We start from the raw sequence: 15,153 nt of genomic DNA on the forward strand, positions 1-15,153 counted from the left end.
AGGCCCCCACCAAGGCTCTCCCTCCCCCAACCCCAATATACTTGCATGACCACAATGATAGAAAAGAAACTAAAGGTTTGGTACACAAATGCGGATGGAATAATGAATAAACATGAGGAGTGGAATGAAAGAATCAGTGAAAAATCCCCAGACATCATAGCAGTCACAGAAACAAAACTCGCTGAGATAATAACAGACACAATCTTCCCAACAGGATATCAGATCCTGAGGAAAGATAGAAGGAGTAGAGGGGGAGGAGGGGTTGCACTGCTCATAAAACACCAATGGGGATTTGAGGAAATGGAAGGCATGGACATGATTGGAGAAAGAGACTACATTGTAGGTACAATTCAGTCCGGAGAACATAAAGTAGTCATTGGAGTGATGTATAACCCACCACAGAACTGCAGGAGGCCAAGAGAGGAGTACGAAGAAAACAACAGGGTGATGGTGGACACACTGGCTGAGGTGGCAAGAAGAGCTCACTCGAGCAGAGCAAAGTTACTGGTAATGGGCGATTTCAACCACAGGGAGATCGACTGGGAAAACCTGGAGCCACATGGGGGTCCCGAAACATGGAGAGCAAAGATGATGGATGTGGTACTTGAAAACCTCATGCATCAACATGTCAGGGACACAACCAGAGAGAGGGGAGGATGAGCCAGCAAGACTGGATCTTGTGTTCACCCTGAGCAGTTCAGACATCGAGGACATCACTTACGAGAGGCCCCTTGGAGCTAGCGATCATGTGGTTCTGAGTTTTGACTATATAGTAGAGTTACAAGTGGAGAAGGTAACAGGAACTGAAGGGGACAGGCCAAACTATAAAAGGGGGGACTACACAGGTATGAGAAACTTCCTGCAGGAGGTTCAGTGGGACAGAGAAATGGTAGGAAAATCAGTAAACGAGATGATGGAATATGTGGCAACAAAGTGCAAGGAGGCAGAGGAAAGTTTTGTTCCCAAGGGAAACAGAAATAATAGGAAGACCAAGACGAGTCCTTGGTTTACCCGAAGGTGTAGGGAGGCAAAAGCTAAGTGCAACAGAGAATGGAAAAGGTACAGGAGGCATAGGACCCAGGAAAACAAGGAGATTAGTAGAAGAGCCAGAAACGAGTATGCGCAGATAAGGAGGGAGGCCCAGAGACAGTATGAAAACGACATAGCATCGAAAGTCAAATCTGACCCGAAACTGCTGTATAGCCACATTAGGAAGAAGACAACAGTCAAGGACCAGGTGATAAGGCTGAGGAAAGAAGGTGGGGAACTCACAAGAAACGATCAAGAGGTATGTGAGGAGCTCAACACGAGATTTAAGGAAGTATTTACAGTAGAGACAGGAAGGACTCTGGGGGGACAGACCAGATGGGGACACCAACAAGGAATACACCAACAAGTGTTGGACGACATACATACAGATGAGGAGGAGGTGAAGAAACTGCTAAGGGACATCGATACCTCAAAGGCAATGGGACCGGACAACATCTCTCCATGGGTCCTTAGAGAGGGAGCAGATATGTTGTGCGTACCACTTACCACAATCTTCAACACATCCCTGGAAACTGGGCAACTACCTGAGGTATGGAAGACAGCAAATGTAGTTCCCATTTTCAAAAAAGGAGACAGAAAAGAGGCACTAAACTATAGACCTGTGTCATTGACGTGTATAGTATGCAAAATTATGGAGAAGATTATCAGGAGGAGAGTGGTGGAGCACCTGGAACGGAACAGGAGTATAAATGCCAACCAGCACGGATTCACGGAAGGCAAATCCTGTGTCACAAACCTTCTGGAGTTTTATGATAAAATAACAGAAGTAAGACAAGAGAGAGAGGGGTGGGTTGATTGCATCTTCTTGGACTGCAAGAAGGCCTTTGACACAGTTCCTCACAAGAGATTAGTGCAGAAGCTAGAGCATCAGGCGCATATAACAGGAAGGGCACTGCAATGGATCAGAGAATACCTGACAGGGAGGCAACAACGAGTCATGGTACGTAATGATGTATCACAGTGGGCACCTGTGACGAGCGGGGTCCCACAGGGGTCGGTCCTAGGACCAGTGCTATTTTTGGTATATGTGAACGACATGACGGAAGGGTTAGACTCAGAAGTGTCCCTGTTTGCAGATGATGTGAAGTTAATGAGGAGAATTAAATCTGATGAGGACCAGGCAGGACTTCAAAGAGACCTGGACAGACTGGACACCTGGTCCAGCAAATGGCTTCTCGAATTTAATCCTGCCAAATGCAAAGTCATGAAGATAGGGGAAGGGCACAGAAGACCACAGACAGAGTATAGGCTAGGTGGCCAAAGACTGCAAACCTCACTCAAGGAGAAAGATCTTGGGGTGAGTATAACACCGAGCATGTCTCCGGAAGCACACATCAATCAGATAACTGCTGCAGCATATGGGCGCCTGGCAAACCTGAGAACAGCATTCCGACACCTTAGTAAGGAATCATTCAAGACACTGTACACCGTGTATGTCAGGCCCATACTGGAGTATGCAGCACCTGTTTGGAACCCGCACTTGATAAAGCACGTCAAGAAACTAGAGAAAGTACAAAGGTTTGCAACAAGGTTAGTTCCAGAGCTAAGGGGAATGTCCTATGAAGAAAGATTAAGGGAAATCGGCCTGACGACACTGGAGGACAGGAGGGTCAGGGGAGACATGATAACGACATATAAAATACTGCGTGGAATAGACAAGGTGGACAAGGACAGGATGTTCCAGGGAGGGGACACAGAAACAAGAGGCCACAATTGGAAGTTGAAGACACAAATGAGTCAGAGAGATAGTAGGAAGTATTTCTTCAGTCATAGAGTTGTAAGGCAGTGGAATAGCCTAGAAAATGACGTAGTGGAGGCAGGAACCATACACAGTTTTAAGACGAGGTTTGATAAAGCTCATGGAGCGGGGAGAGAGAGGGTCTAGTAGCAACCGGTGAAGAGGCGGGGCCAGGAGCTAGGACTCGACCCCTGCAACCACAAATAGGTGAGTACAAATAGGTGAGTACACACACACACACACATTTAGAGTTGTCAGGAAGCGAAACAATCTAGAGAGTGATGTAGTGGAGGCAGGATTCATACATAGCTTTAAGAAAAGGTATGATAAAGCTCAAGGGGCAGGGTGAAAGTGAACCTAGTAGCGTCCAGTGAAGACGCTGGGCCAGGAGCTATGAATCGACCCCTGCAACCATAATTAGGCGAGTACACATGCACCATCGGCAAGGTGGACAGAGACAGAATGCTCCAGAGATGGGACATAGCAACAAGGGGTCACAGTTGGAAGTTGAAGACACAGATGAATCACAGGGGATGTTAGGAAGTATTTCTTCAGTCACGGAGTAGTCAGGAAGTGGAATAGTTTGGGAAGCGATGTAGTTGAGGCAGGATTCATTCATAGCTTTAAGAAGAGGTATGATAAAGCTCATGGAGCGGGAAGAGTGACCCAGTAGCGGCCAATGAAAAGGCGGGGCAAGGAGCTGTGACTTGACCCCTGCAACCACAACTAGGTGAGTACAGAGTGCAGGAAAATTAAACTACGAAAACATAACAAGTTAATGTCACAAAATAACTCACTTTTATGTTATTATATGACATAAATTGCCAGAGGCCAGATCAACAAAGGTGAAATATGATAAGCGTTCCTGCTGTTGTGACTAATTGGATGTCCATCAACAGGATTTGATGGAAGTAATTATGTACTTGAGGGGTCAGAAGGGGAGAAGAGAGGGTCACCAGAATATAATCTGAGGGGTGACACCCTCACTGAGTGAACCAGTACACAGTCAGAGGACGCACCTCTCCCTTCAGCCTGTGTACTGAGTGACCCAGTACACAGTGAAAGGTTGCACGTCTTCCTTCAGCCTGTGTACTGAGTGACCCAGTACACAGTGAAAGGTTGCACCTCTTCCTTCAGCCTGTGTACTGAGTGATCCAGTACACAGTGCAAGGCTGCACCTCTATCTTCAGCCTGTGTACTGAGTGACCCAGTACACAGTGAAAGGTTGCACCTCTTCCTTCAGCCTGTGTACTGAGTGATCCAGTACACAGTGAAAGGTTGCACCTCTACTTTCAGCCTGTGTACTGAGTGATCCAGTACACAGTGAAAGGTTGCACCTCTACTTTCAGCCTGTGTACTGAGTGATCCAGTACACAGTGAAAGGTTGCACCTCTACTTTCAGCCTGTGTACTGAGTGATCCAGTACACAGTGAAAGGTTGCACCTCTATCTTCAGCCTGTGTACTGAGTGATCCAGTACACAGTGCAAGGTTGCACCTCTATCTTCAGCCTGTGTACTGAGTGATCCAGTACACAGTGCAAGGTTACACCTCTATCTTCAGCCTGTGTACTGAGTGATCCAGTACACAGTGCAAGGTTGCACCTCTATCTTCAGCCTGTGTACTGAGTGATCCAGTACACAGTGCAAGGTTGCACCTCTATCTTCAGCCTGTGTACTGAGTGATCCAGTACACAGTGCAAGGTTGCACCTCTATCTTCAGCCTGTGTACTGAAGGAATAGAACACAACCCGCAGGTATTGCTCTTTCAGCCTCTGTACAAAAGATACTCTACCTTGAATAGCAACTACAGCACTGTGAACTTATTTACTCGAATAGATGAAGAAACCTTCATGGTGACGCTTTCCCTGAAAAGAGAGCTTCTTTCTCGAAATGAAGAAAGCTCACCTTAGAGCGAAACGTCGTGCCATTAAAGTCTCGTCTTACTACGCGTATCAGTTTTCCCCTGAATCATAAGGAAAGATTTTGTGATTGAGGTGGTTAGCATATCCTCTTGACGAGCTGCAACCAGCGTGACCTCTAATAATTCCTCATGATTGATAGCAAGTTTCCTTTAGCCAGGAACTTGATGCTTGATAACAGGAAATATCTTGAGTTAATGAGTGACGTTTTAGAGACACGTTAAGTAAAACCTTTTTAGTTTACGATTAACACCCACAGTGAGGCTCTGTCTGCCCACAGTAGGGTGTAATCGAGTTTCTGTTTCTCTCTCTCTCTCTCTCTCTCTCTCTCTCTCTCTCTCTCTCTCATACGTAGCTCGTCTCTAAAATGTTTAATAGCATTTATTATTTACGAACTCTTCTGTAGGGTTTAACCAATTATTCCGTATAACCTATTTCTTTTTTATCTCGAAAAAGCGCACGCGCGTGCACACACACACACACATTTACACACACACTTACACACACACATACACACACACATACACACACACACACACACACACACACACACACACACACACACACACACACACACACACACACACACACACACACACACACACATCTCAGTAGTAGTAACCAGTTACCAGTCTCAGTAGTAGTAACCAGTTACCAGTACCGTCTGACTCAACGATCAACCGTCTCTTGAGTCACGGTCTTTCATATTGTGCTGACCTCAGCAGTATTCAAAGACCCACTGGGTACTGGGCAGCCGGCGAGCCAGTATTACTAGAGTGAGCAAGGAGATAGGTAACGGCACGGTCTCTCTCCACATAACAGCAATTATAAGTAAAACAGCCTACGTGAGTATTTCTACCCTGATCCACGTATCGAACTCCCACATGATAAATGGTGTGCAGCGGTGTGGAGCGTGGATTTACGTTTTTAAGGGTAATTCAAGGCGTTTGAAGGCTGTTTGTGTGAGTAGCGCCAGGGTCAAAGGTGAGTCTCCAGCCACCAGACTACCCTCACACACCACCCCGAGCCAGCCAAGCTGACTCCCCTCACAGCTTTCATCCTGCAAGCCTGTTGCAGCCGTTTCAAGCTTCCTGGCTTAGTTCGTGTGCTAATTGCTTCAATCTCCGAGGGGTTGACCCGGATTTTGCAATTAAGCCAGTCAGTAAGCCAGACTGTGGAAGTGAACGCCAGTCAGCCTATCATCCAGCCTGTCTCCTGTCATCCAACTGCTCCTCCGTGCTTTGTGCATCGTTACACGTCTTCCAGTCATCCATTCTCGTGGGGTAAGCCAGTCAGCCAACCCAGCTTCTAACCCAGCTGAGAGAGAGAAGTAAGCCACGCAGTAAGAAGTAAGCCAGATTCCTCTGAAGTATTGTTTATATCGCTTTGTGCTTCCTGTTGGATGCTAAGAGTGGTTTTTACCATTCCTGTGGCATAAAGTGGGTTAAGACATCTTCGTGGGTGAGAGGGGTACGCGGCAGCCTCACCGTCCCCCCCCCCACCACACTCTCCCACCACCCGGGGTGCGCGGCAGAAGCATCCACCCACCACCACCACCAGCCATCCACTCATCTACCTGTGGTTGTTTGCACCCTTGTACCGGGTCCTAGTACTGTTTTGGCTCACATAATTGGTCAAGAGATTGTAGCTGGTGCCAACGAGATAAAGCCAGTTATGTGAGTTCGCCTAGAAGCACATTCTTCACGACAACAGTGAATGTCGGAGGCGTCATCACCTCACCGCGAGGGACACCATACACCCGCCCCCACCAGTACTCACCGTCCGTCTCCTACTCTCGACTTCAGTGATAATTTCTTGAGACATTTTTCTTGCATTTAAAGACATTTGCGTGTGTGAGACATTTATAGTAAATTGTTTGTGTACTCTAAACCTTGTGTTTTCAGTGTAAACGCAGTATTTCTTTAACTCAGTATTTTTCCAATATTTTTCAGTGTTTTCACTTATCTTATATTATTCTGCTGTGTTTTTCTTTATGCTATTCGTCTGTCGTAAGTATTATTGTGTAGTGTACCAGTCAGTCACCTGTGTGAAGTGATTCATTTTTTTTTATTGTATTCTTTCAGCGTTGTATTCTGCAGTGATATTTACCCCAGTATACCAAATTTTCCATTTATTTCTATGTGTGTCATTTTTTTTTTCGTATGCCAACAGTGTCTCATTTCTCTAATTTTTTCGCAGACTGTGTACCATTATTTTTGCCAGCAAAATTTTTGTCGTATCAGTCACAGCAAGATTTTTGTTGTATCAGTCACAGCAGGATTTTGTTGTAAGAATATTAATTTAAGAAGTGTGCTCCGTCATTGTAAGTGTTATATTCCCTGTTTTGTACCTGTGTTTTAATTTTTTTTCATATTTTTATATTCTTGAACAAATTCACTCTTGATGTAATTTCAATTACTTTTAACGTAAAGTGTTTTTCTTACTCTGTTTGAGTAAATTGTTTTGTCTAATTTACAATTAAGAGTTAAAGTGTTCAATCAGTTTATTTTTTTTGATCTTCATAATTTTAATTCATTATTTTACCTGAGTTTTCCCAGTGACACTGTATTACTGCAGTGATTATTTCTATACTTTATTTTGTTGCACTTGTTCTGAAGTGAATTATTTTTGAACTTGTTCTGCAGTGAATTATTTTCTTTTATTGATATCTTGTGAATTATATTTTAGTTTTGTCTATGCATTCTTAGAAAATATTTAAAATTTCCCAGTTAACAATTTAATAATTTTATTTGACACTTTCACATTGATTTAAAAATTTTAATTAATTAATTTCTTTATTAGCAAGAGTAAAGACAGCTCATTTTGCATTTAATTCAGTCTCCAGTAATATTTTTACTTGTATATTTCAATGTAAATTTTTTTTTTGCCAATAGTCCTTTAAATTGACTTGTCCTTTCTCTTGCAGTTAGACATTATTCTGCAGAATTAGTTGTATATCTTTTCATTTCAATTCTAGAATTTTATATCATTTTTATTGTTCATTATTTTTGCCTTATTTGTTCTCGTGCTACTTTGCCATTATGTCTCACATACCGTCAAGTGATACTTTAGTGAATGTCGACACTCAGACCTCTCAGGCTACTACTGCTGGTCCTGTCATCAGTCCTCACAGTTCCTTACCGACTGACAGACCGACTCAGACACCGAGATATTATAGTTATACTCGTGATTCCCTTGATGCGTTACCTTTATTCAATGGCCATGTACATAGTCTTGAAGCATGGTTTGCAGCCATTCGTTCTCGTGCTAGTGCTCTAGCTGAAGGTCCTCCTTCAGAGGAAAGCCTTATCAGAATTGCTAAAGAAGCTCTTTATCGATCTCCTGCTGCTGTTCACGTTGTTGATCTCCTTGATATGCGAGACTTCAGGAATCTTACTAGGTGGTCACAATATGAGGACCTGATTCGTTCTTTCCTTGTCCCAGTAAAAACAGCTGATCCATATGTCGTTCTTAGAGAACTAGTGAATGCTACACCCATGAGTACTGAATCGTTGAGTGCATTTGCTGTTAGATTAGATAAACTTTTATCATCATTTATCAATGCTGTCCAATCATCATCTTTTCTCTCTGAAGAGGCTAAACCATTTACAGAATCAATTGCTAAAATAGCAGCTTTTGGAGCAATTAAAGAACTAATGCCGCCTGCTTCTGTGTGTGCTTATGAGGCTGATCCTCCAACTGTAACGATGGAACCACTTACAGCCTTAAATCATGTACGTTCCTTGTGCCCCCAGGGTACTTTCCCTTGTATTAAAAGTAATGTCACAAATATGCCTCAGTCTGCACCACCTCTTGTTTGCGCCACAGAGACAAATCGTGGTCGTCAACCATCTCAGAGATCATCAAGAACCAGTGTACAGAGTCGTTATACACCTCGTAGTATTCATAGTACATTCAGTAACCATAGTCGGCGGAATTGTTACAACTGTGGTTTCCGTGGACATATTGCAATTAATTGTCCTGATAGTTATCCTAAGAGACGTCGTACTGATGAGGAGTACTCAGATCTTCCTTACTGTACTTATCATAGAATACATGGACATGACACATCTGAGTGTAATGCTCTCTATAACCTTCAGTACTCTAGATCTTTCCGTGGTCGTCCCAACCGCAGAACCCGTCGAGGAAACAGATCTCGTGGTTTTCAAAATAACCAGAACCAGGCTCATTCATCCAATTCTCAACCTAACCAGAACCAGGCTCGATTTTCCAATTCGGGGGAATTCGAGCGCCCCAGTCAAACCGTCCCATGGTGACAGTAGGTGATAATGAGTACACCATCCCCGTTCACAACTCCTTTGACGCCTTAAGCAGTCTCGAGCATGCCAACCCTGCTGATGATGTTGCTTCACATGTCTCTGACACAGATGATTTTGGGGATGGAGTAGAACAAGTCCTTTCTGATGACAATCCACCTTTTTGTTTGCACATAACTTCCAATGCAACCATAGGCCCTATAGTGCAAGCATCTGTTTATAATGCGCCCGTTCAATTGTTCATGGACTCTGGTGCGCAAATCAATATTATTAGGTCTAGTTTGTTTAAGGATAAGAAGTTACGACATGTCCTTCTCGTAGAACCGACTCCTGTGTCCTCCCTTAGTGGAGTATCTGGTTCTCACCTGCGTGTCCGAGGTACGACTGCCCTAACCTTTTCTATCCAAGGTAGAGACTTCACTGTTTCCTTCCTTGTTGTCGATCAGATTACTTTCCCTGGTGACCTTCTACTGGGATTTGCTTCCATGCGAGACTTACGCATTGTGCTCGACCCTTATCGATGGCATGCAAAAATTGACGACTTGATCGTTCCATTCTGGGGTTACCAGCTTGGATCCGAAATCTGTTATACTGCTGCAGAGTATGATGTACGGATTAAGTCCTTACAAGCTAATGCATTCTCCAGTAGCGTACCCAAGCGGTCAGGCACTGGTAATTCTGTCACTCCCATCAGTGTTCCACCTATACCTTCAGAATTGCAGGATAGTCCGATGCCTCAAGTGTCCGAGGACGCTCAGATTGCCTTGAGTGCTCAACCTATCCCTGCAATGCCTGCTAGTTCGAGTAGTAGTTTCTCCACAGGGGACGCCTTGTCGGAAAACAATTACTTGCAACTAGTAATGCCATCTCTTGTTGACGTCACATGCCGTCTGCAGAAAGACGTTTCTGTTGCGGCTAGTGCTCTCACTAGAGTGTCTGTCGTTGTTCCTAGTGTTCCAGATGGTGATAACGTCCTAGTTGACAGTGATTCCTGCAAAGTAAAAGGTCTATTTGTTGAACCATCCTTACATGTTGTACGAGATAGTAAGATCCATTTCTACCTGGCCAACACTTCTGGTCACAGTGTTCGCCTTAGAGCAAATACCAATCTTGTTGACCTTGTTCACTATCCTTACCCTGTTCAGGTAGAGGATGAGTTGTCACCTGACCAGTGGGTCGGTGCTATTTCTGCCGGGGAGACCACATCCACTGCACTGGATCAATCTGTTCCACCAGTTGAGGAGAAAGACTTAGCTCCCACTGACTTCCCAGATGAAGTCAAGCGTTTGTTGACTCTGTTGAACAAACGTCGTAAAGCCATTGCTTTACCAGGTGAGAAGATGGGTATAACGAACTTATTGTCCCATCGTATTCCACTTGAACCTGGTACTAGACCTATCTACATACCTGCGTACAGAATGCCTCATTCACAAGTTGCTGTCGCAGAAGAATTGATCAATCAAATGCTTGATGATGGAGTTATTGCACCTAGCAATTCACCTTGGAATGCACCCTTGATACTAGTACCTAAGAAGGATGGTACTTGGCGTCCAGTAATTGACTTTAGGAAGTTAAACGCAAAAACCATTCCAGATCGCTTTCCACTCCCTGTACTGGGTGATCTTTTACGTAATATTGGAGATAACAAAGTCTTTTCAACCCTAGATTTGTTACAAGGGTTTTGGCAAGTCCCTCTTCACGAGGACAGCCAAGAACTAACTGCATTCTCCACTCCTACAGGTCATTATCACTACCTCCGAATGGCATTTGGATTACGATCTTCCCCTATCACGTTCTCAAGGCTCATGACTAATATCTTTAGAGGTCTCATAGGTAATGCACTTATGGTGTACTTAGATGACGTAATCGTCATGTCTAAAGACGTGGATACACACTTGAAAAGACTTGATGTAGTACTTGGTAAGCTTGAAGAAGCCAATTTAAAGATCAAACTGTCAAAATGTCAATTTTTCAGATCAGAAATTAAGTTTCTTGGTCACGTAGTCACTCCTAGAGGGGTTACGACTGACCAAAGTAAAGTAACTGCAGTACTAAATTTTCCAACTCCCAAAACTGCTGATGCCGTAAGATCCTTTGTGGGCTTAGCAGGTTTTTATAGAGCTTTCATTGCCAATTTTTCTTCCATAGCTGCTCCTCTAACTGAGTTGCTTAAGAAAGATGCTCCTTTTGTTTGGACCTTCCGTCAAGAAAGAGCATTCCAAACTCTAAAAGAAAAGCTAACTTCTGCTCCAATTTTGAAATTTCCAGATTTTTCTAAGCCTTTCTATCTGACAACTGACGCTAGTTCAATTGGCATAGGTGCCGTACTAGCTCAGAAGACCGATGGCAAGTACAACGCAGTTGCATTTGCTAGCCGAGTCCTTACAAAGGCTGAACGTAATTATACAGTAACTGAGCAAGAAGCTTTAGCAATAGTATGGTCTTTAAAGCACTTCCGAGACATTATTTATCAGTACTCTGTTCATGTCTTGACAGATCATGCTCCACTGATACCCTTATTCCAGAACAAACAACCTACTGGAAGGTTAGCTAGATGGACCTTGACTATCCAAGAGTTCAATCCCACCTTTGAGCATTTACCTGGCAAGTCAAATGTAGTCGCAGATGCCTTATCGCGACATGTTAGTATAGTAACTGCAGACCCTCCATTTAGTGCTGAAGATGTAAAGAATGCTCAACGAACAGATCCCATGTGGTCTGGTGTGATACGATTCCTGCTCCAGGAAGATCTTATTCTGACTGTGAAGCCACCAGCTCCCATCAGTGACTTTCTCATGAACCAAGAATTACTGTATCGAACAGCCGAGTTGGGTACTCCTAGCAGAAGAGTATACCAGTTAGTAATTCCACAGTCACTAGTGAATGTAGCCTTACAGCTAGTTCACGATGTACCAGGTGTTGCACACCCTGGTATGGATCGTTCAGTAAAACAAGCCAGATTGAAATACTTTTGGCCTCGTATGGCAACTGATATTTCTGAGTATGTTAGGAAATGTAGTGTCTGCATGCAACATAAAGGCAATGCTAATGGTCCTAATCCAATCCAAGTGTATCCAACTACTAGCGAACCTTGGGAAAGAGTTGCGCTAGATTTGTTAACTAATTTCCAATGTTCCCTCCAAGGTAACAAACATCTGTGTGTTATGGTAGACCATTTCACCAGATATTGCGAGTTAGTTCCTATTGCAGATAAGACTGCCGAGACAGTAGCTAAAGCGTTTAAAGAACGCATTATCTGCAGGCATACCACCCCTAAGTCCCTAGTAACAGATAATGGAGGTGAATTCTGTAATGAAATTCTTGAAAATTTGTGTACCTTGTACAAGATCTCTAAGTCCACCATTGTTCCTCATCATCCTGCCAGCAATGGGTTAGCGGAACGAACCAATAAGAAAGTACTTGATGTCTTGAGAGCCACTATCAATCCCAACAGTGAAACTTGGGATGAAGTTATACCTGATGTGCAGTGTGCTATAAATTCTGCTTACAATGTTTCTATAGGTGACACTCCACATTATGCATTGTATGGTGTAGATAAACGTTTGCCTTATGAGTTGTTGTATTCTAATCCGAAACCAAATTACAACCCTGATGATTTCGTAGCAACTCGTACCAGCTTAGCTCAAAGTGTTTTTAGAAGAATCCGTGAAACACTTCATAAATCAACAGCTGAATTTACAAGAGTCGCAAATACTCGAGTAAAGCCATCCAAAATCAAAGTAGGTTCGAGAGTTATGCTGACTAATTTTAACAAAACGTCTGCTATGCCAAAGCTTGATCAAAGGTTTGTTGGTCCTTATCGAGTAGTTGAACATATCACTGGTAATAAGTATAAGGTTAGAGAGATTAGTACTGGTCAGTATAAAGAATCGCATTTGGATCATATGAAGTTAGTATGTGATGATAATGACGTTCCAACCCAGACTAATGTGACAGACTCTGACAATCCTCCTGATCCTGTACTCTCTTCCTCTGATACTCAGTCAGATGATCAACCTGAATGTCGTTATTCCCTACGTACACGACAGGTATTGAGAAATCCTCAAGTATCATTTGTAACTTCCAATTCAGATTTGCCTCAAATGCAGCATGAGTTAGCCAATGCTACAGAGTTTGATCCTCCCAGAGATGACACCCATTCTGCATATGCCAATCTTACCCTAGCAGAGTTGGGGTTAAATGTAAATAACCTGTATAGATGAATAATTACAGTATCAACTTATCAGTATTCAAGAATTTTTTTTTTGTGTTCATGTTCTCTCCGCATTCTGAGAGTTAACAGTCTAGATTTGCGTGCACCGAATCTGCCTTTCTGTTAAACACTCTTTCTTTGTATATATTCCTTCCTCAGAATCCGTAGATCACACGAATACAGATCGATCGATCAAAATTTTTTTTTTATCACTTGTATTCTCAACGTAGAGTTCGTTGTTCAATTGTTGAGTTTTAAGTTGTGCTATCGTATACCTTGTATTGCATTACAGTTTCAGTTACGTAAGCTTTCATTCCATTGTTCTACTTATGTATTTTTAATGTTTAATGTTGTGTACTTTGACATTGTATAGAATCAGCCCAAGCCGTATACCTACCATCTCTAGTTTGTATTAGTTGTATGTCGGGACGACATACGTTAGCGTCGCCGAGCTCTCAGTAGTAGTAACCAGTTACCAGTCTCAGTAGTAGTAACCAGTTACCAGTACCGTCTGACTCAACGATCAACCGTCTCTTGAGTCACGGTCTTTCATATTGTGCTGACCTCAGCAGTATTCAAAGACCCACTGGGTACTGGGCAGCCGGCGAGCCAGTATTACTAGAGTGAGCAAGGAGATAGGTAACGGCACGGTCTCTCTCCACATAACAGCAATTATAAGTAAAACAGCCTACGTGAGTATTTCTACCCTGATCCACGTATCGAACTCCCACATGATACACACACACACATATATATATATATATATATATATATATATATATATATATATATATATATATATATATATATATATATATATATATATATATATATATAATGTAGTTTATCCATTAAGTGTAAAGACGCACTTCAAAGATAAAAAAAAGAGCAGGAGAAGCAAAAAATTATTCAGGAACCGCAAAAAAAAAAAAAGTCAAGGAGTCATCTACAACTACAAAAGAGGCTTTTATGAAGCTGCGTAAGTGCATCTAATTTATTTGCAAGACATTCCATGCCATTTTATTTCCTTCAGGAGCCTTTTAGGCATCTGAAAAAAAAACTCTTAGAGCTCTCCGCATACATTAGTTCTCACTACAGAATTAGGAGAGAAAGAGAGTTAGCCAGATGGCGTTAGAGACTTCTTGTTTCTTAGCAAGAAGTGTTGTTGAGCCTTGGTGAGTGGTGGGCCAAGTTTGTTTACGTCTGTGTTGGCGTTCTCAGCCATCACTGTTGTAATTAATGCAGTGCTACCACAGCCTCCCACTCTGGTAGATGCTGCAGGGTGTGGCGAGGACGGAGGAGGAGCAGCAGGAAGAGGAGGAGAAAAAGAAACCAGAAGGCAGAGGGGGAGGAAGAAGAGGAAGAAACTGTGTTGAAGAGGAAGCGGAGGACTGGAGAAATAATCTTATGCTAGTGTTTCTTGAGAGGAAGAAAACTTACTTTACAAAAGAGACACTGAAGTAAACACAAGGGCATTAAAAGTGCTGATGGTATCCGGAGCGAAACTTTGCCTACTATATTTTCTCACGTGTCCTCAAACCACCTGTCTAATTCCATTACCAAAGTTTATACCACACAATCTTATGCCTAAGCAGCGCAAAAGGATAATAAATAAATACATACCTGATCAAAGTCAGAACACGTATTGGGAAACGCAAGGACATGGTGTTGTTGCACCATGTTCTAACTTATATGGCTCATTTCTACAAGTACATGTATAAGGTATACAGACCTAACTGACATCAATGACATACTGCTATACAGAAAGCCCCTTGTTATGCAGAGCATTTCGGGCAAATTAGGTCCATTTTGTCCCAGGATGCAACCCATAAAAGTCGGCTAACACCCAGGTACCCATTTTACTGATGGGTGAACAGGGAATCGAACCCGGGTCCTCAGCGTGTAAAGCGAGAGCTTTGCCTACCAGGCCAAGAGCCACCTTAAAAAAATCAAAAT

This window comes from Cherax quadricarinatus, chromosome 22, assembly GCF_038502225.1.
Source record: "Cherax quadricarinatus isolate ZL_2023a chromosome 22, ASM3850222v1, whole genome shotgun sequence".
NCBI classification, from domain to species: Eukaryota; Metazoa; Arthropoda; class Malacostraca; order Decapoda; family Parastacidae; genus Cherax; species Cherax quadricarinatus.